Here is a 23,645-nt window from a genome sequence, read left to right as displayed (position 1 = left end):
GGAGGAAAAAAATAAATGTTATCTTGTTGTAGTCACTACATTTTTGTATCTCTTTTTACAGCACGTTAGCCATGATATAAGTAATACAGATATTTAACCAGGAAGTGGTGCACTGACATAACAAAAATTTTAAAACATTTGGTTTTTTCTTAATGGTCTGGTGTTGGGTGGCAAAAACACAGATACGACAACTTGGGAATCAAGATATAACTTTCAGGAAAGACCATGATTTTTTCAACACTGTACTCTGTACTCCAAAAGAAACTTGTTTGAAAAACTTAGAATGAGTTTGTGTGTCGAATGCTCCCTGCTGCTTCTGGCAAAATCTTATAAGAGGGAAAGCTTGAGCAAGAACAAGCCCAAGTGCAGGCAAAGTGGAATGAAATTGAGCTCTGGGGACTAAAATATGCCTTAAATTTAAACCAAATGGAGATCCAGATATTGGGGAGCTTTAAGATGGAACAGCTTTACTACTTCTGTAGCCAAAACAGAAAGTGTCAGGATTCCAGACTTTCCTCCAGTATTTCTCATTACGATTTTTCAGCCAGAAAATAGAAGTCAGTCCAAATAAAGACAAAATGATGGTGCCTTTTCACCCAAGCTTGTTGCTTCAGCGGACCTCAAGAAATCACCACTAAAATGAAGAAGAAAGAGGTAGACCAAGTACAGGGGTCAGAAAATAAAATTGAATGCAGAGGCTTCAGATTTCTGTCTAGAAGAGAGATTCAAGTCTGGTTTCTTGCACGTGGAACTGACTGGAAGCAAATAAACTGTCTACTACAGCTGAGGGAGTTGTATTGCCAAAGAGATTGCAAGCCAAGTTGACAAATGTCTGTGATTTTTCAATCCTTGATGCAATATTTGTCCTGTGTCTCTAACAGTTACGAAACTATGCAATTCCAAGGGTTGAATACTTTCCCTCATCATCTTCTGTTGTGGTCCCAAACGTAATGGAAAAGAAGAATCTCTCAGATAGTGAAGTCAGGACTCTTGGAGCATAATAGACAGGAGAGGTCCTTCCAGAGAGACAAATCAAGCCTAATCAAGGAACTCTGCTGCCAAGTTGGGAGTATTTGCCATACCTGCCCAGAAGGATTTGGTAACTACAATGAATCACTGATTTCTGTGTCTTTTCTAGTTTTTTCATTTCCCCAATGGGAGTTTAGTTGAGGTATATCATTTGCATGATATACTGGGATTGAAGGAAGGCAGATAACTTGTCTAGGAGTTTATAGGCTGCTAAACTGCAAGGAACCACAGCTGGACTTGATGAAGAGGAATCCATATCATTCACAGGCTTGGGGCTTTTAACTGGTTACAGTAAGTGGATGAGACCCTGAGTTTTTCCATTTGAGTCAAGGTGAATATGTTTTGAGAGGGTAATGCATGATTTGGTTGGCTATGAAAGGCAGACAAGGATAGAAGACTGATTTTCTCTCAAAATTCATCTCCTCTTCTTCCATAGAAACAGAAGCCAATAATCGAGGCTTTCCCTCTCATTGGTCCACTATCTCCTTAGGGTGGCAATGTCCAGTCAGCTAGAGGCTATATTTCCTGTCATCCCTTGCAGATCAATGTGGCCATGAGACCAATTTCTCATCAGTAATATGTTAAGTGGAAGTGATGGAACTAAAACGCATATGACTTCTTGAAAAAAATTGATTTTCTTCCACATGTTTTGATTCCGCGTTGATCATACACAGGAGCCACAAGAGGAAAAGAACCTGGGTCCCTGAATGACCTCTTGTAGCCGAGCTTCCAGGATGTCCTGTTCTACCTGTACCCAAACACGTTGCTTGAGAGAACCATTGTGTTTTATGATTTCTTTTTAACAACATTTTAGTGTACATGCTAAGCCACACAAGGAATCACTTTGATTAAACACAGTGTTCACCTTAGACACTTACTTTAGGAACTAACCCACAGACAAAGTGCAATGACTCGGTATTGTGAGCCTTAAGCAAGTGTTTGTTGGCTAAATGATCTTTACAGTTCATCTCTTTCCACTTCCCTTTATCACCGACCACCGCCCCCACCCGCCCTGGCACTTCTTAAGAGGAGAACTACTGAGGATTGGCCAAGTTCAAAGATACTGGGTCATGTTACCAATGAGCCAGTACTGGGAAACTTAATGATTCAAGGTATTTAATTTCCACCTTTCTTACTAGATCATCCTTCCAAAAGATTCAATGGATAGAAGGGGAGGAGGTCTGGTTTGCACTCTTCCCTCCCCTTCCTACAAGCAACCCATCCCCTTAAGAGGCAGCAACTGCAAGTTTTCTTTCTTTGATTTTCATTTGGTCTCCATTTTACACTTTTTTCTCCCACGTATCTAAACTGATTTGGTTGGTTAGCATTTTTTTTAACATCTTTATTATAGTATAATTGCTTTACAATGGTGTGTCAGTTTCTGCATTACAACAAAGTGAATCAGTTATACATATACGTATGTCCCCATATCTCTTCCCTCTTGCATCTCCCTCACTCCCACCTTCCCTATCCCACCACTCTAGGTGGCCACAGAGCACCGAGCTGATCTCCCTCTGCTTTGCAGCTGCTTCCCAATAGCTATCTATTTTACGTTTGGTAGTGTATACATATACATGCCACTCTCTCACTTTGTCCCAGCTTACCCTTCCCCCTCCCCATATCCTCAAATCCACTCTCTAGTAGGTCTGCATCTTTATTCCCATCTTTCCCCTAGGTTCTTCTGACCATTTTCTTGTTTTTCTTTTTTTTTTTTTTAGATTCCATATATACAGTATTTGTTTTCCTCCTTCTGACTTACTTCAGTCTGTATGACAGTCTCTAGGTCCACCCACCTCACTACAAATAACTCATTTTCATTCCTTTTTATGGCTGAGTAATATTCCAATGTATATATGTGCCACATCTTCTTTATCCATTCATCTGTTGATGGACACTTAGGTTGCTTCCATGGCCTGGCTATTGTAAATAGAGCTACAATGAACATTTTGGTACATGACTCTTTTTGAATTATGGTTTTCTCAGGGTATATGCCCAGTAGTGGGATTGCTGGGTCATATGGTAGTTCTATTGCTAGTTTTTTAACGGACCTCCATACTGTTCTCCATAGTGGCTGTACCAATTCACATTCCCACCAGCAGTGCAAGAGTGTTCCCTTTTCTCCACACACTCTCCAGTATTTATTGTTTGTAGATTTTTTTGATGATGGCCATTCTGACCGGTGTGAGATGATATCTCATTGTACTTTTGATTTGCATTTCTCTAATGATTAATGATGTTGAACAATCTTTCATGTGATTGTTGGCAATCTGTATATCTTCTTTGGAGAAATGTCTAATTAGGCATTCTGCCCATTTTTTGATTGGGTTGTTTGTTTTTTTGATATTGAGCTGCATGAGTTGCTTGTATGTGTTGGAGATTAATGCTTTGTCAGTTGCTTCATTTGCAAATACTTTCTCCCATTCTGAGGGTTGTATTTTTGTCTTGTTTATGGTTTCCTTTGCTGTGCAAAAGCTTTAAAGTTTCCTTAGGTCCCATTTGTTTATTTCTGTTTTTATCCCCATTTCTCTAGGAGGTGGGTCAAAAAGGATCTTACAGTGATTTATGTCATAGAGTGTTCTGCCTATGTTTTCCTCTAAGAGTCTGATGGCGTCTGGACTTACATTTAGGTCTTTAATCCATTTTGAGTTTATTTTTGTGCATGGTGTTAGGGAGTGTTCTACTTTCATTCTTTTACATGTAGCTGTCTAGTTTTCCCAGCACCATTATTGAAGGGGCTGTCTTTTCTCCACTGTATATTCTTGCCTCCTTTATCAAAGATAAGGTGGCCATATGTTCGTGAGTTTAATCTCAGGTTTTCTATCCTGTTCCATTGATCTATATTTCTGGTTTTGTGCCAGTACCATACTGTTCGATTACTGTAGCTTTGTAGAATAGTCTGAAGTCAGGGAGCCTGATTCCTCCAGCTCAGTTTTTCTTTCTCAAGATTGTTTGGCTATTCGGGGTCTTTTGTGTTTCCATACAAATTGTGAAATTTTTTGTTCTAGTTCTGTGAAAAATGCCAGTGGTAGTTTGACAGGAATTGCTTGGAATCTGTAGATTTCTTTGGGTAGTAGAGTCATTTTCACAATGTTGATTCTTCCAATCCAAGAACACGGTATATCTCTCCACCTATTTGTATCATCTTTAATTTCTTTCGTCAGTGTCTTATAATTTTCGGCATAGAGGTCTTTTGTCTCCTTAGGTAGGTTTATTCCTAGATATTTTATTCTTTTTGTTCTGGTGGTAAATGGGAGTGTCCCCTTAATTTCTCTTTCAGATTTTTCATCATTAGTGTATAGGAATGCAAGAGATTTGTGTGCATTAATTTTGTATCCTGCTACTTTACCATATTCATTTATTAGCTCTAGTAGTTTTCTGGTAGCGTCTTTAGGATTCTCTCTGTATAGTATCATGTCATCTGCAAACAGTGACTGCTTTACTTCTTCTTTTCCATTTTGGATTCCTTTTATTTCCTTTTCTTCTCTGATTGCTGTGGCTAAAACTTCCAAAACTATGTTGAATAATAGTGCTGAGAGTGGGCAGCCTTGTCTTGTTCCTGATCTTAGTGGAAATAGTTTCAGTTTTTCACCATTGAGGACGATGTTTGCTGTGGGTTTGTCATATATGGCCTTTATCATGTTGAGGAAAGTTCCCTCTATGCCTACTTTCTCCAGGGTTTTTATCATAAATGGGTGTTGAATTTTGTCGAAAGCTTTCTCTGCATGTATTGAGATGCTCATATGTTTTTTCTCCTTCCATTTGTTAATATGGTGTATCATGGTGATTGATTTCCGTATATTGAAGAATCCTTGCATTCCTTGGATAAACCCCACTTGATGATGGTATATGATCCTTTTAATGTGCTGTTGGATTCTGTTTCCTAGTATTTTGTTGGGGATATTTGCATCTATGTTCCTCAATGATATTGGCCTGTAGTTTTCTTTCTTTGTGACATCCTTGTCTGGTTTTGGTATCAGGGTGATGGTGGCCTCATAGAACGAGTTTGGGAGTGTTCCTCCCTCTGCTATATTTTGGAAGAGTTTGAGAAGCGTAGGTGTTAGCTCTTCTCTAAAGGTTTTGTAGAATTCGCCTGTGAAGCCATCTGGTCCTGGGCTTTTGTTTGTTGGAATATTTTTAATCACAGTTTCAATTTCAGTCCTTGTGGTTGGTCTGTTCATATTTTCTATTTCTTCCTGGTTCAGTCTCGGAAGGTTGTGCATTTCTAAGAATTTGTTCATTTCTTCCAGGTTGTCCATTTTATTGGCATAGATTTGCTTGTAGTAATCTCTCATGATCCTTTGTATTTCTGCAGTGTCAGTTGTTACTTCTCCTTTTTCACTTCTAATTCTATTGAGTCTTCTCCCTTTTTTTCTTGATAAGTCTGGCTAATGGTTTATCAATTTTGTTTATCTTCTCAAAGAACAAGCTTTTAGTTTTATTGATCTTTGCTATTGTTTCCTTAATTTCCTTTTCATTTATTTCTCATCTGATCTTTATGATTTGTTTCCTTCTGCTAACTTTGGGTTTTTTTGTTCTTCTTTTCCTAATTGCTTTAGGTGTAAGGTTAGATTGTTTATTTGAGATGTTTCTTGTTTTTTTAAGGTAGGCTTGTATAGCTATAAACTTCCCTTTTAGAATTGCTTTTGCTGCATCTCATAGGTTTTGGGTCATTGTGTTTTCATTGTCATTTGTTTCTAGGTATTTTTTGATTTCCTCTTTGATTTCTTCAGTGATCTCTTTGTTTATAAATAGTGTGCTGTTTATCCTCCATGTGTGTGTATTTCTTACAGATTTTTCCCTGTAATTGATATCTAGTCTCATAGCGTTGTGGTTGGAAGAGATACTTGATACAATTTCAATTTTCTTAAATGTACCAAGGCTTGATTTGTGACCCAAGATATGATCTATCCTGGAGAATGTTCCATGAGCACTTGAGAAGAATGAGTATTCTGTTGTTTTTGGATGGAAAGTCCTATAAATATCAATTAAGTCCGTCTTGTTTAATGTATCATTTAAAGCTTTTGTCCTTATTAATTTTCATTTTGGATGATCTGTCCTTTGGTTAAAGTGGGGTGTTAAAATCCCCTACTATGATTCTGTTACTGTCGATTTCCCCTTTTTTGGCTGTTAGTATTTGCTATGTATTGAGGTGCTCCTATGTTGGGTGCATGAATATTTACAGTTGTTATATCTTCTTCTTGGATTGATCCCTTGATCATTATGTAGTGTTCTTTGTCTCTTGTAACAGTCTTTGTTTTAAAGTCTATTTTTTCTGATATGAGAATTGCTACTCCAGCTTTCTTTTGATTTCCATTTGCATGGAATATCTTTTTCCATGCCCTCACTTTCAGTCTGTACGTTTCCCTAGGTCTGAAGTGGGTCTCTTGTAGACAGCATATACGGGTCTTGTTTTTGTATCCATTCAGCCAGTCTATGTCTTTTGGTTCGAGCATTTAATCCATTTACATTTAAGGTAATTATCGATATGTATGTTTGTATTACAATTTTCTTAATTGTTTTGGGTTTATTATAGTAGGTCTTTTCCTTCTCTTGTGTTTCCTGCCTAGAGAAGGTCCTTTAGCATTTGTTATAAAGCTGGTTTGGTGGTGCTGAGTTCTCTTAGCTTTTGCTTGTCAGTAAAGCTTTTAATTTCTCTATCAAATCTGAATGAGATCCTTGCTGGGTAGAGTAATCTTGGTTGTACATTTTTCTCTTTTATCAGTTTAAATATGTCCTGCCACTCCCTTCTGGCTTGCAGAGTTTCTGCTGAAAGATCAGCTGTTAACCTTATGGGGATTCCCTTATGTTACTTGTTGTTTTTCCCTTGCTGCTTTTAATATTTATTCTTTGTATTTAATTTTTGATAGTTTGATTAATATGTGTCTTGCCGTGTTTCCCCTTGGAATTTTCCTGTATGGGACTCTGTGCTTCCTGGACTTGATTAACTATTTCCTTTCTCATATTAGGGAAGCTTTCAACTATAATCTCTTCAAATATTTTCTCAGTCCCTCTCTTTTTCTCTTCTTCTGGGACCCCTATAATTCGAATGTTGGTGCATTTAATGTTGTTCCAGAGGTCTCTGATACTGTCCTCAATCATTTTCATTGTTTTTTCCTTATTCTGCTCTGCAGTAGCTTCTTCCACTATTTTATCTTCCAGGTCACTTATTCATTCTTCTGCCTCAGCTATTCTGTTATTGATCCCTTCTAGAGAATTTTTAATTTCATTTATTGTGTTGTTCATCATCATTTGTTTGCTCTTTAGTTCTTTTAGGTCCTTATTAAACGTTTCTTGTATTTTCTCCATTGTATTTCCATGATTTTGGATCATTTTTACTATCATTATTCTGAATTATTTTCAGGTATACTGCCTATTTCCTCTTCATTTGTTAGGTCTGGTGGGTTTTTGCCTTGCTCCTTCATCTGCTGTGTGTTTCTTTGTCTTCTCATTTTGCTTACCGTATTGTGTTTGGGGTCTCCTTTTCGCAGGCTTCAGGTTCATAGTTTCCATTGTTTTTGGTGTCTGTCCTCAGTAGCTAAGGTTGGTTCAGTGGGTTGTGTAGGCTTCCTGGTGGAGGGGACTAGTGTCTGTGTTCCAGTGGATGAGTCTGGATCTTTACTTTCTGGTGGGCAGGTCCATGTCTGGTGGTGTGTTTTGGGGTTTCTGTGGCCTTTTTTTGATTTTAGGCAGACTCTGTGCTAATGGTTGGGGTTGTGTTCCTGTCTTGCTAATTGTTTGTCATAGGGTGTCCTGCACTGTAGCTTGCTTGTCATTGAGTGGAGTTGGGTCTTGGCGTTGAGACGGAGATCTCTGGGAGATTTTCGCCATTTGATATTACATGGAGCTGGGAGGTCTCTTGTGGACCAGTGTCCTGAAGTTGGCTCTCCCACCTCAGTGGCACAGCCCTGATGCCTAGCTGGAGCACAAAGAGCCTGTCCTCCACATGGCTCACAATAAGAGGGAGAAAAAATAAGAAAGAAAGAAAGAAAGAAAGAAAGAAAGAAAGAAAGAAAGAAAGGAAGGAAGGAAGGAAGGAAGGAAGGAAGAAAGAAAGAAAGGAAGGAAGGAAGGAAGAAAGAAAGAAAGAAAGAAAGAAAGAAAGAAAGAAGGTACAATAAAATAAAAGTAAAATAAAATAAAGTTATTAAAATAAATAATTATTAGGAAATAAAATTTTAAGTAATAAAAAAAGGAAAAAAGCAACAGATAGAACTCTAGGATAAATGGTAAAAGCAAAGCTACAAAGACAAAATCAGATGCAGAAGCATACACATACATACTCACAAAAAGATAAAAAGGGAAAATATATATATATATATATATATATATTTGCTCCCAAAATCCACCTCCTCAACTTGGGATGATTCATTGTCTATTGAGGTATTCCACAGATGCAGGGTACATCAAGTTGATTGTGGAGATTTAATCCGCTGCTCCTGAGGCTGCTGGGAAAAATTTCCCTTTCTCTTCTTTGCTCGCACAGCTCCTGGGGTTCAGCTTTGGATTTGGCCCCGCCTGTGCGTGTAGGTCACCTGAGGGCATCTGTTCTTCGCTCAGACAGGACAGGGTTAAAGGAGCAGCTGAGTTGGCGGCTCTGGCTCACTCAGGCTGGGGGTAGGGAGGGGTACGGATGCGGGGCAAGCCTGTGGTGGCAGAGACCGGCGTGACGTTGCATCAGCCTGAGGCGCGCCATGCATTCTCACGGGGAAGTTGTTCCTGGATCCCGGGACCCTGGCAGTGGCGGGCTGCACAGGCTCCCCAGAAGAGGGGTGTGGAGAGTGACCTGTGCTCGCACACAGGCTTCTTGGTGGTAGCAGCAGCAGCCTTAGCGTCTCATGCCCGTCTCTGGGGTCAGCGCTGATAGCCGCGACTCGTGCCTTTCTCTGGAGCTCCTTTAAGCGGCGCTTTTAATCCCCTCTCCTTGCGCACCAGGAAACAAAGAGGCAAGAAAAAGTCTCTTGCCTCTTCGGCAGCTCCAGACTTTTTCCAAGACTCCCTGCCGGCTAGCTGTGGTGCACTAACCTCCTGCAGGCTGTGTTCACGCCGCCAACCCCAGTCCTCTCCCTGCTATCTGACCGAAGCCGGAGCCTCAGCTCCCAGCCCCTGCCCGCCCCCGGCGGGTAAGCAGACAAGACTTTCAGCCTGGTGAATGCTGGTTGGCACCTATCCTCTGTGCGGGAATGTCTCCGCTTTGCCCTCCACACCCCTGTTGCTGTGCTCTCCTCTGTGGCTCTGAAGCTTCCCCCCTCCGCCACCCTGTCTCCGTCCAAGAAGTGGCTTCCTAGTGTGTGGAAACTTTTCCTCCTTCACAGCTCCCTCCCACTGATGCAGGTCCTGTCCCTATTCTTTTGTCTCTGTTTATTCTTTTTTCTTTTACCCTACCCAGGTACGTGGGGAGTTTCTTGCCTTTTGGGAAGTCTGAAGTCTTCTACCAGCATTCAGTAGGTGTTCTGTAGGAGTTGTTCCACATGTAGATGTATTCCTGATGTATTTGTGGGGAGGAAGGTGATCTCCATGTCTTACTCTTCCGCCATCTTGAATCTCCTCCAAGTTGTACTCGCTGGCACAAGGTGGCCATCCCTGGTTTCACATCAACATAATCTCCGGCACCAACCTCCTTGTTTTTCCATTTTGTCTTTAAGTTACTTGTTGAAACAACTGGCCTGTGGTCCCAAGGACTGTCACGGCTTTGGCTGGTGGGGCTCCTCCAGAGCAGTTGGCTAGCTTTCTTTCTTTATTCCTCACCTCTACTTCTATTTGGGTATTAAATTAAATTCTATATATTTCTCTCTCTCTCTCTCTCTCTCTCTCTCTCTCTCTTCTGCTTTATACTGTAGAATGTGAATAAATTCCCTGTCTAGAACTTTGAACATTATATCTGCACACATTTGTTTAGTCTCTGAATAACTTTTTGTTGTATGTGACCATAGCTACACCTCTCTCTCTCATGGATTGATTTCTTCTGGGTAGTTGACCATTTTCTCCAGAATTTTCCTTACAAAAGAGGTAAGCAGACTTCCAGGCACTAGGCACTCACATCCTGTCCTGCACCACTGCTGGGTTTTGCCTAACTCAAGAGAAGATATTGCCATTGATTTGGCTCTTGGTTTGCAGATTATAACATAGAGTGTAAATCTCATGTCACATTGTTATATTTCTCTCCTGAGAGGGTTACTCTTTACATACCGTGGATAACCCAGTCTTTTCTCTGTTCTGAACACTATATGGCATTTGAAAACTTTTCTGTCTGCTATCTTCTCCCCTGTTCACCATCTGTCCAAATTCAGCCCATCATTCTTTCCTTTCTTCTTTTCAGAGCCTTTGACTTTAATTTTACAAATAATTAATCACACAGTGTATTTTTTTCTTTTTCTTTTTCTTACCTACAACTTTCTTTTTTTGCTCAATAAACATGTTTATTATGTGTACTTATTCATCTAGCTCATTGTTTTAACCAGCTGTACAATATTATACAGTATTAATGTACCATAAATTCAGCCCATCTGTCTTGATACAATTTAAGTACTATCTCCTTCCCAGAGTCTCCTTCAAACCCTTTGGCCCACGTGGACTTTCACATTAGACGTGTTTTACACACATGAGCTGGAACAATGTTCTATATTGGGCTCTATTTTACACACTTGTAAGAAATTGCAATCCCTTGAAAGTAGATACTGTAACTTAATTTTCCTTTTATCTTTGTGGTACCTAGGACAACAAGTACAAGGTATTAAATATCATAATCCCTTTGGTTGCAAGAACTGTCTTAAACATCTACATCTTCCCAGTATCAAATATAGGGAATACTCTATAAATATTCATTCATATGAATGAACTCATATGAATGAATATAAGAATAAATGACTCCATTAAGCTTCATACCCGTATTTCGGGAATATTTATTTTAATCTTCCCTAACTCCAATATTTGAATTAAGTGACACCCTTTAACCTCCTTTCTCTTTGTTCTTTCTTATAAGACTGTACTTACAGAAGAGATAACTTGTGTATGATGTTTTCACAATAGTTTCCATTAATAGAACACAAAGCAAAAAAATGAAAGCAAAGTGAAAATCCTGTAAATGCTTATTTTTGGAAGGTTGGGAAACTAAAGCTGAAAACAATCTTGCAAATTAACTCTCAGGTAAAAATAAAAAGGAAGACATTCTCTCAGAGTTCAGAACTAGCCCAGAAGTGGGAGGGAGGCAGTGGCAGAGGCCACACTTCAAGAATACTAGAAAAGATTTTATAACAAATTAGGCTCCAGATGAAACTGCTCCTGATGTTACAGCCCATCATTATGCATAGCTATGGAATGCTGGTATGCATTAATAATAAAGATCAGTGTTGCCTTCTAGGGAAAAAGAGTCTTCTTTTAATTAACTTAAAATTTTTATCAAATTGATTGAAAAGCTCTTATCCTTTTTAATTTTTTTTTTTTTTACTTTCATGCATTGTGTGCATAGGCCCAGAGTACATTATCCTTACCTGTTGGTGTTTTTTTTAATGGTATACTTGCTTTGTGGTTCAGAAATATTAGAGCAACAAGGCAGAATTAAACCAAGGAATGGAATGAGAAAGCCTATATAGTTTATTGCAAGAAAAAAAAAAATCTTATTTTCCTACAGGCAAAGTAGGAACATAGTATTCCTTACACTAAGTTACTGAAGGGCAGTTATATGCTAAAAGAGGACTTGGCTATTGTACCCTATGCAGTACATCTCACATCCATACATCATAGGCCAGGAGAACTGCACTGGACATCCCAGAGAAGGCAATTCCTGCCAACTGTTCATGTGTGTATGTGCACATAACTAGTGTGGCTTGTTTTCTGGTGGTGGTTCTCTGTAAAGAGTCCGCCTTTTTCAGCACAGACCTCGAGTCTCTGGAGTTCACCTGTTCGGGGACATTCAGTGGAGAATTTTCATGAGCCTGGATATATATGTTGGGGGCATTTGCATTTAAGCTGCGGTTGAAGCCACGGAGGTGAATAAACTCACCTAAGGAGAGCATCAGGACAAGATAAGTTCTGCCTGTATTTTACCTGTATTTTTCTACAGATCCAGGGTAAAGTTGACTTGATACATTTTATTCTATGTGTTGTACTAATACTAGTAGTTCTTTAATGAGCTTAAATTATGTACATAGTTTTTGGTTACAAATAAGAATCATACTCATTTTAATAATAATTGGTCAAAATATTTAAAATTATTTATAATTGGAGCCATGAGCATTAGTTATTTAGGGAAGACACACTTTTAGGATAAAAACCATGACCTCTTAAGAAGTCATTCAACTCACCCACCTGCTCTTTGTAGTTAAATACAGATTCAGGTGGAGCCATAATGGAAAATCTTGACATCTGATAAATGATATGAATATTTTCCCCCAAAAAGGAAGAGAAGTTGTATGTGCACATGTAATTTTTAATCTATTATTTAGAGGGCTCCTAGAATACCTAAATACCATTGATGGATTTCAATTAAGGAGTGAAACAATCTCCAGCTGGTCCCAGAAGATAATTTTCCATCCTTCCTAATATGTGACTTGAGTCCTGGAGAACAAATAAGAGCCACACAAATGAAGAAGAAGGAAGTAAATCCAGCTCCTCTGGGCTTCCCATTTGGACTTAACAGTCCATGATCAGAGGCAGTTAAAGAGAGTTAAGAAAACAAAGAGCTCTCCCACTGCAGGTACAACAACATCTTGTGCTGATGAGATCTCAGAGTTTTTAATGTGGAGTTTAATACAGAATAATATAAAACATAAATTAAAATGATGGTAAAAATTCTTAATTGTTTGTAATGCCAGGCAGCATTTTGTTAAATGCTGGCTTTACCCCGGCCCTTTTTTTCTTGCAACAGTTCTCAAAACTCAATCCCCTCTTAGTCTGTAAAATTCAGAGGAAGCATACATAGAAAGATAAATAGGTTTATGCAAAATAAGACATGGATGAAATAGCAAAGGAGGTGAGTTTTGTCTCTAGGCCCACTGGTCCCCACCAAGCTTAATCAGTAACAGTGCTCCAGGAATTGTCCTCACCCTTTGTCATCATGACACCTGTTCAAGGAATCTAAACTTGAATAATATGTTATGGTTTTGCTGGATACCATTGGATATCCCACTTGATAAGGGGTTCAGACTCAAAGTCTGTATCAGTTATACTTAATCAGGAATTATGAAATAACATTAAGGACTTATTATAATTATTTGACCATACACAATTATGCAAGAAGCTAGGAAAATAAAGATCCATGAGACGTCAGTTGGAGAACCAGAAACAATAAAAAAAGAAAGAAAGAAAAGAAAAGAAAGAAAAAAACCAAAGAGGTGAGGCCTTGGAGTCTGATGGTGTGACTGATCTTTCTGGAGGTCAGCAAAGTGGGCAGACAGGCAGGAAAAACAGATGCACAAAGAGGAAAGGCAAGAACAAACCAGAACTTGTGAGGATAAACAGGAACCTCCTCACTGCATCTGACTCTAATACCTGGTGACTCTCAGAGGAGGCAGTTTCCCTTCTACACAGAGTTGGCCCAGAACTCAGAAAGTGGAAGGAGAAGCCCTCTGCTCCAGCTGGAGTCAGGTTTGGACCCAGCGGTAACCCCACACCAATCAAGTGAGGAGCAGATCACTGTACAAACTCTGCAGCAGCAGCTGGGGCCTTTACTAAACTTCTAAGCATAGTGGCCTTTGCTTCACTCTGCCTCCCAATTCTGGGCCAGTTTCCCTTGTGTCACGCTGAACACAGAACTCTATATGGAGGAGATTCTTGGGTATGCAGTTCCAGCTTAGTTAAACTGACAAAGTACAAAAGAGCACAGTGCACACTTTGTCAACTTGACATTCATCTGGGCTCCTAACTATAGTTAATTTCCAAATAGAGATAATGGCAAAATCATGCTTCTACCTATTGTGATGCAATCATCCCTTTACAATTGAAAACTCTTTAAACCTTTCCCAAGAAATAATACAAAGTCCAAATTTCAGTTTATCCATCTTTGGGTGACACTTGTGCCTATTCAAACCGACTCACACCCCCAATTCTGTATCCTGTAAAGTCAGTACTGAGTAGGGGAAAAAAAGATTGCTTAACACATATGCAAATATAGCTATACTATGATAAGGTAGAGATACTTGTACAGTCTTTGTTTCTGCAATAAGCACATGGCTGTAGCTGATGTTTAGAGATTCCTTCTTCCACTACCTCTTCCATATTCCTTTTTCTCTCAGCAAGAACCTTGGGTAGTTTTGGTTCCTTGTCTTCTGGAGTGACTTAGACGATTATTCCTAATGAAAAGGTTTGGTCCATTAGCAGTCTTGCATGTATTCAGGTGTGTAGTTTTCTAGTAACTTTTATCAGAAGATGTAGGACTACTAAGAGGTATCCTAGGGACATCCTAAATCCCAGCCATTCTTTACTTTATGCCCACTATAGTAACAACTCATCTACTTGATAATTGGATTAATCATGATAGTTTATACAATAATATCACCATTTCTTGCTGTTCACTAACATGAAGGGAAGAAAGTGGCTAGGTAGATGTCTCACATTCCATCTTAATGAAATCTGTCCTGTAAACTCTGGTAGAAGCATTCTTCCCTTGGAAAATAAGACCACTAAATCAGCAGTCTAAAGTTATAGGAGGAAGAAGAAAGTATTATACTAATGGATAATTGGCAGTAAGAGTGAGAAGAGCCACTCTCAGTTCCATCCCTTGATTCCCAAATTCATGAATCTTTTCTGTGAAAGAAATAGCATCATATGTTCATCACTGATATAGAACATAGAACACATTATGAAGTACATTATCCAGCCCTGTAATGATGGCAATCTGAGGCCATCCGCTGGCAGAAAAAGGCTGTTTCATCATTCTATTGGACCAGCTGCTTCAGCATGATAAGAAACATCGGTAAGACCATTGAGTTCCATGAGCATAAGTCCTTTGCTAAATTTATTTGCTATAAAATGAATTCCTCAGTTAGAGCCAACACTTTGGAGTATACTGTGAAGTTTCATAGGTCATTCTGTAAATCCATAGATGGTGGTTTTGGCAGAAGCATTGTGGACAGGGAAGGCAAATCCACATCTAAAGTAAGTTTGTACTTCAGTAAGAACAAAACACTCCCCCTTTCATTATGAAAGAAGTTCAATATCAACCTGTTACTAGGTTACTGGATGATTTTCCTGGGAATTGGTGTTACATAATGAGCTCAGTGTTGATGTCTGTTAGCAGTTTGGACACTTAGCAGTAGCATAGCAAGTCATCTTAGGTGAGTGAATGTCTGTCTTGCTGAGCCCATGTATAATCTGTATTCCTGCTACCCTGGTTAATTTGTTCACTAGGCAAAGGCAAGGATGACTGCATAAAGAGACTGAGAGACATCCAGGAAAAAGATCATCCTGTCCATCTGATTATGAAGATGCTCCTCTGCTGAGATCCCTTATTGGTGGGCATTCACATGAAATACCAAGTTCTGCACTCTCTGCACTCAGTTAAAGTCTAACTTCAAACCTTTCCCCAGACTTTCTTAAATCTAATTCTCCAGTTTTTTTCTTTCCAGGACTCTAAGACAAAGTCTTAGTCACTGCCCATGACAACTTATCCTTATAGACTAAATAAATTGGGGGCACTGTTTGAAGTTGTACCCACTAGGAGAATTTTCCTCCACCACTATTCTTCAGGGCCCTCCTAGACTGAGACTGTAATATTGTACAGGCTGTCAGCTTTCAGGTGGGGCTAGCATATTGTGAAAGTACCAGATATAAATGAAGACTTTTAAAAAATTAACTGCAAATAGGTACCTCCATATAAGATCACATGTATGGGTTGAGAGAGAGAAGGCAAGGAAGAAGGAGTAGGAGTCATGGTTGTCTGCTCAAGTCAAATCTTATATATACTAGCTGATGGAGTGCTGCTTTATAAGCTAAAATTTATGACTTATGAGTCAGACAACATACAGTTCATGGTGGGTGGTTCCTGTTGCATGGTAGCTTGGTGGCCCATGGTCAAGCGTTTAGTCCTCTGCAAGCCAGAAGCTATTTCTCACATGGAGAATATGACTATACTCCAGTATTTAAAAGGTATGTATTGGTATTCACCTATATGTACCTGAAAACTTCTCCATATAGCAACCCTAACTGCTATAGACACATTAATCTCCATTAAATCTTCTTGGTCATTTGATCTTCATGCAGAGCAGCTTTCATTGCAGCCTGGATCTGATGCAGACCTTCTCTTTTCCTGGGCTCTACTCAAAATCTTTTGGGTCAGTTGGTAAGTAGTTTAGAATAGCACACCAAAATGAGATATGTGTTGCTTCCAAAATTCAAAGAGGTCTACTAGGTATTGTGTCTCTTGTGGTTATAGCCAGATGCAAACACTTGTCCTTTACCATTGAAGGGATAGTTCAACAAGTCTCAAACCAATAGAACCCTACAAGGTTCACTGATCCAGCAGGACCTTGAATTCTTGTGGGATTTTGGCATTCCTATGTCTTACCAAATTGTCTAGATGTTTGTGACTTCCCAGTCATCAGCTCTAATCTGCATGATATCTGTGTAATAGGACAATATGATGTCCTGTGGAATGTAGGGGTGATCAAGATGTCTGATGATTAGACTAGAACAAAAGACTGAAGAGTTGATATAGCCCTGAACTGAGACAGTGTCTTAGCACAGGCCAAATATGTGAGTTGAAGGGGGTGATGAAAGAATTTATTTTCTGTTTTTTTTCACCACCTTGCACATTTCAAGTTCTCGATCATGTCAGTAATCTCTGCAGTCACTCCAGAAACATGTTTATTTATTCATGTTTGTTACTTTGGTAGGTAAAGACAGCTCTATTGCCTTTTACTTGGTCTTTCCTATCATCATAAACTTCACTCCACAGGTCAGAGACCCAATATAAGAATTTTGCCAGTTACTAAGTATGTCTATTCCAAGTATACATTCTGAATTTGGGGAAATAACCACAGGGTGGATCCATGTATCTACTGAGTTCACTGTGACATGGATGTCAGCCAATACTTCACTGATCACCTGATCTCAATAAGCTCCCATTCTGGTTGCTAGACCACAGTGGTGTTTTGGTTTTCAGTAATTAATGTTGATTCAGAGCCAGTGGCTAGTATTCTCTAAAAGGGTGGGTTATTTCTCTATTCTTGGTTAACATTACTGTGATAAATAGTTGCAGATCCCTCTGGATAAGGCTAGGAGAATTAATTATGGTACAAAATTTTGGGTGGTATAGTAAGATCCTTCCTAAAGTGGACTTGATTCCCTCCTCCCCACTTTTATACAAGTTTACACTGGGACTGTCCACTGGCTCAACTTTGGGAATTTGTTGAGGACTCATGTCTTTAGTGTGGTTTTCATCCATATGTGTTTTCTCTAGACATAGAGATTTTCCATTCATACACATAAAATAATACATTGGTAGGATGCACACCTATTTAACTTAGAAGGACACCATGATTAATTAGCCAATGTCAATGATCTTTGTGGTTCAAATCCTTTTGATTACTACTATGACTCTGCTCTCCCTATGGTTACCACACCCACTTTGTCTCTGTGATTAACTTCCACTTGATCCCTCTAACCTCATGTTTCCATCATTTTCATAGAATTCAGGGAACCCAGTTTGATGGCAGTATCTGCTACTCTTACTTTTGGCCTGCAGGGAATAACTACCTGAGAATTCTTAAGGATAATGGGGTTATGCTCACAAATGTAATTCTCAAAGCTTTGATGAGAGGAGTATTCTCTGGCCTCTTTTGGAGGACATAGTTAGGATGAGTAAGAAGGTCTTGCATACTAATCTCACATACTAACTCGTATTTCAACTTCATTCAGTGTCGCCTGTGATTCCATATTTCAAACAACCAAGGAAGCAAACTTAAGCTACTCCCAACCATGCTGCTTAGTGTAACCACATCTACAAATTTGACCAAATCCAACACTGTTTCCTTTCGTTCTTATCCAACATCCTTAGGTTCCATTTCCATGTATGTATCCCAGTGTCTGACAGTATAAATTGGAAAATCAAGCAATTTTTTGTTCTCCTAGTATCTTCTGAATCTTGTCTGGTTATAGGGCTAGAGGCAATAAGAGGTGACTGGATTAGGCCCTGAGGAGTTCAGTAGTTTTCTATAAGGCATTTGCCACAGAAGAGGACACTACAAGTTCTTCAAGAAAGAGGAGAATGGTCTCAGACAGGAGAAGAAGATTGCTTATAGTGGAAAAAAATAATATTTTTCAGACTTTAGAGGTTCAAGGACTCCAGCTTCATTAGGAATCTGTCCATAAGACCCCATCCTAATTTTCAGGGACTCACTCCTTCTTATTTAATCAATGGCCTAATGATAACATAAAAGACTTTGCATGGGTGTGAATTCCATGTGAAGTGTAATTCAGCAACCCACAGAAAGAGACTTTGGCGTTTTCATAAATCTGGGTTTTGTGGATCCTCAAGTTCTCTACTGCACTTAAAATTACTCAACCAAACCCTCACCCTACTCAATTTAAGGGAAAGGTGCAATGGCAGCAACTTCTTGATAACCCCAGGCTGTGCCTTCCACAGCCACTTACTTTTAGGTGTGCATAGATGATAACTTAAGATATTTGCTACTTCATGGCATGAAAAATCAGTGGTTCTTTTAGCATTGGAAAAAGAGTCTTTGATTTCTTTAAACTGAATCAAAACATAGAACCAATTTGGAAAACCTATACTGCAACTTCTTCAGGTACCAGGAGAGTAAGATCATAATGGTCATTTGGAGAATAGGATTTATTATAGAAATTAGAATTTATACAACTGTGGAAGAAGCTGGAGAAGTATAAAGCTCTGAAAGAATATAGTTGGAGGAAGAGGGAAAAGTCACTAATCAGAAATAATGAAGAGAGGCTGGTAAAAGGGTCTAAGGAAGACTTTTGCCTCTACACCTGGTGGTCCTGAAGTCACTTAAACTCATCAGGGGAGAATACTGGAAGATTGGGGAAGAGCTGGATGAAAAGCAAGAGCAATCTGGAACCTGCGAGAACAAAGCAGAACCCATGAAAGCAAACTGGATCCTGTTTCTATTGCTCACTGCATCTAAACCTGACAAGGCAGATGACCTGCAGGATGTACTCATCCTCTTTCCCATAGAAAAAAATGCCTGTTCCAGGAAGTTGAAGCAGCCTGATCACGATCCCACAGCAATGAGGTTAATAGTAGACCAGGGACAATGGTTGGTCCTGGAGTGGTCTCTGGGGGCCTGCATTTAGCTCCCATATGTATTGGCTGATGCTTCACTTCCACTTTCTAAATCTCATGCAGAAATCTCTTAAGAGCCACACTAAGCCAGGCCCACATAGGAAGAAGATACTGGAAAATCCCCTCCCCATTATCCTTGTATTTTAGAGATGTGCTGCAGTTAGGATTAGTACTTTCAAGGGTATGACTCCACAGCCTAAGTTCCTAGACTCCACTGTATACTCAATTTATAAATGAGGAAATTAAAACTCACAGAAACCTAATAACTTGTGCAAGCCTCCTCTCAATCCCAAAGCCATTTATTGAGCAGTTACTATGTATCAGGAATTTTGATGAGTCCTTGGGGAGATAAAGGTGAACCAAAAGCTGTCTCTATTAAAGTACTGTATTTTTCTCAGTTCTTCTTTGGACAAATTACTCTTCAAAGCTAAAGGCAAATCTTCTGTACCGTTGTCAGAACGTCTTCATTCCTGCTGAGTTTGTGGACATAAATAACTTAATGATCTTTCCTTCTTATGCACAGTGAATCTGCCAGACCAAGAAATAAAACTTCTTGTGGTGTGGTTAACCCATACATTGGGGTTGTTGTAGAGGTTCTAAAGTCATATTTAAAATCTATGTGTTTTTATTTCATCAGAAGATATTGATAGAATATTGATTTTATCTTTTCACTGTGTTTCTCAGTATTAAGTCACTATTTGTAATACACTTGTCAATGGTTTGTGTGCTCTTGAGGAGAGGGTCTACTTCCTACATCCACAATACATCACTGGGGCAAACTACAAGGAAAGAGTGAAATCAGCACTGAGACATCAAAGGTTTCATGTGAATCACATAAGCTTGTCTGTCATTTCCAAGGGTCCCATCATAACACTGGAATGGAAAGGCACTACGTTGCCAGACTTTCACTCCCTTTAGTCTCTATTATTAAAGAGAACAAAGAATTAAAATGTGTGTATTGGAGATGAAGCCAAGAAGATAAGTCATTATAATGGAGTGAGGATTCTGAAAGAAAAATAAAGAGATGTGTAAATATGAGTGATATATTAATTTTTGTCAAACAAATTTAAAACCAATTTTTTAGGCTGTGATCCTTTTGAAGAACGTTTTCTACCTAGTCATTTTTAAGTCACTTCCGTAACGCTATCCCCGTTACTGTTTGCTTCTATTCTTACTGCCTGCAGTGGTACCTGCTCAAGCCCTTTAATGTAAAAAGGCACACAGAATGCAGCCAGACAAGATTAAAGGTCTTCCCTGATGAGGAATGAAGGGGAATTACACAGTTTTCAAGAGAAAAGATAATAAAGGAATGAAGCTATAGAAATACTTTGATGAATTATATAGAGGCAATTTTCTGACATTAGTAATGTAGGGCAGAAGACAATGTTTCTGATATATAGATGTAAATTCATCATCCAGACTCCATTAAAGAGAACTACAAAAGATCAGTTGATTTGAGTATTGCTTACAAGAGCTATCAGGTAATGTTAGCAGGTCCCTTCTATGAAACTTGGACACTGTAACAAGTGAAGGCTCATTTGGATGAAAATAGCAAGAAGCCATAGTTTAATCACCTGGATCTATGACTGTAATGCCAGTCCCAGAGTTTGACATTACATGCGAAAGTGCATATTTCACAAATATTGCCTTTGACCACTGAATAACCTTGTGCTATAGTGAAAGGCAATAATTGTGTCTTTAAAAAAATGGTCATTGAAAACTTTCCTCTAAGAAGCTATGAGTCTACCTCTCCCATCCATACCCAACTCCAGAAAAATAATAATTCTAGATAGAAATTATATTTTACAGTTGTAATGACAAGGAAGACTTAACAGAACAACTGTAAGAATGCTTTCTTTTCTTTACTCTCACTAACAGAAAAAAAAAAAAAGAAAAGAAAAAGAGTATCATCTGTGAGGTTCCCTAATCTTTTGTTGTACAATATCTTATTTGCAACCTATAATCTACTATCTGCTTTCATATGAAATAATGAGTAGAGCTCCTTCTTTTAGGTCCAGATGTTTATTTTTTAAGAAAGTCCAGTACCCTTTACCCTTTTCCAATTACACCTCTCTGGAAATCATTTTGATGCTTGTCCATTTTACAAAAACAAAAGCACATGAGTCTGTGCAAGGGCATCAGATTTAGTCTCTTTATGCAAAGTCAACACAGATATCTGCAGAGCAGGCTGAAAACTGTGTGTCTTAACTTAGTGTCTTGCTAATTGGTAGATTCTGTAAACTAGTATATTCATGGAGTTAGTTGTTCTTTTCTTTTTTTGTTGTTACCTAAGGATGATAACGTCATAAACTCTTTGAAATCACAGATCAATGCTTAGCATTCATACATCTACCTAACTCTGGATCCCTTTTCCTTAGTTTGTGTGAGGGCGATAAATCTCCCCTATCTTTATCAATGCTGAAGGACCCCTTTGAGAGTTAAACGGAATATATGGATCCTTTGTTCAGGAAAATGTCCATGTAGGTACACACACACAGAAATACATTTTCATACAATGTCAGGGAGTATATAGGCTCCCTGGTGCCCATTCATATACTCCCCAGGTTAAGAAACCCTTATCTATAGAATAAGTACTATGGAAAACCCCTTGCTTCAAATTATGATATACTTTTCAGAAAGAGATATATTGTTATGTAAATTAACAATAAAAACTGTTACTATTAATATATTAAAAACAATTGAGAAATACCTGAGAAGTGAGCCAAGTTAAGGATGAATTTTTTTTTTTTTTTTTTTTTGTGGTACGCGGGCCTCTCACTGTTGTGGCCTCTCCTGTTGCAGAGCACAGGCTCCGGACGCACAGGCTCAGCGGCCATGGCTCACGGGCCCAGCCGCTCCGCGGCATGTGGAATCTTCCCGAACCGGGGCACGAACCTGCGTCCCCTGCATTGGCAGGCGGACTCTCAACCACTGTGCCACCAGGGAAGCCCAGGATGAAAACTTTTAATAGATATAAATGTAAACCCCAAATACTAATAAATCACTAATAAATACTAATAAATCACAAGCTGTGGGTCCTAATCATTTTTCACTGAGTTAATATCTCTGCTTTGGACTAACCCTCATACATTATTTTTAACTTGTATGGGGATAATTGTTTTTAAATATTATATAATGTCATTATCTGCTCAAAATGTTCAGTGGCTCCCTCTTCGCACATGAGATGAGTAGAACATGAAAGAAATTTTACACATTGGTCCTTGCCTTCCTTTACAGAATCATCTTTCATCACACCCTCAAGGACATTCTGCACTTTCAAGTGTTTGCAGAATATTTGAGAATTACCAAGGCTGGCAAATTCTCCCACACCTCTGTTAATGTTTTAAAATATTATCCTCTTGTCCTGTAATGCTTCCCTGTCTTGCCCTGCAAGCCCCAAAGTACATACCTACTGGGTCTAAAGATTCAACTGCAGTATCTCTTCATCTGAGAACTTCTTTATTGCTGTTTTTACTAAACCCTTTGCTTACTTCTAATTGAGCATTTATTGTTTAGTTCTACTTTCTGCAAATTTTCTGATCATGAACACCATCAACGAAGAAATTTGGTTATGCATCCCCTATCATGCAAACACACATACAAACAAACACACATTTATTACTACCTCAAAGTAGTCTCTTTAATTAAAAATGCCCACAAAAAATATAAATGTTAAAGGATGTTAAAAATAAATAGAGATCGTCATCAGGGAAATATAAATCAAAGCCATAATGAGATATCTCTTCATTCATATTTGGATAACTATAAAAACAACATAATTACAAGTATTGTTTGAGGATATGGAAAAATTGGAAACTTCATAGATCGCTGGTGGGAGTGTGAAATGCCACCATTTTGGAAAATAATCTGACAGTTCCTCAAAGGTAAAATATAGAGTTATCATTCCTATGTATACATACGAAAACAATGTAAACATAAGTCCACAAAAAATCTTGTGCATGAATGTTCATAGCAGTATTATAAATAATAGCTAAAAATGGAAAGAACCTTTATGTCCATAAACAAAATGTGGTATATCCATATAATAGATTGATAGCAAAAACAGACAAAGTACTGATTCATTCTGCAATATGGATGAACCTTGAAAACTTTATGCTAAGTGAAAAATAACAATAAAAAATACCACACACTGTATTATTCCATTTATACAAAATGTCTAGCACAAACAAATCTATAAAGACAGAAAGTAGATACAGACAGAAAGTAGATTTGAGATTACTTAAGTTTCAGGTGGATAGAGAGGTTGGGGAAAATTCAGAGTGACTTAACGAATAAATTACTTTGGGGGTGATGAAAATGTTCTAAAATTGATTGTGGTGATGGTTGCACAGCTCTCCGAATA

Source organism: Monodon monoceros, unplaced genomic scaffold, assembly GCF_005190385.1.
Source record: "Monodon monoceros isolate NGI ecotype Baffin Bay Population unplaced genomic scaffold, NGI_Narwhal_1 Super_Scaffold_21, whole genome shotgun sequence".
NCBI lineage: Eukaryota > Metazoa > Chordata > Mammalia > Artiodactyla > Monodontidae > Monodon > Monodon monoceros.
The sequence above is the reverse complement of the archived record's forward strand: the minus strand, read 5'-3'. Positions refer to the sequence as shown.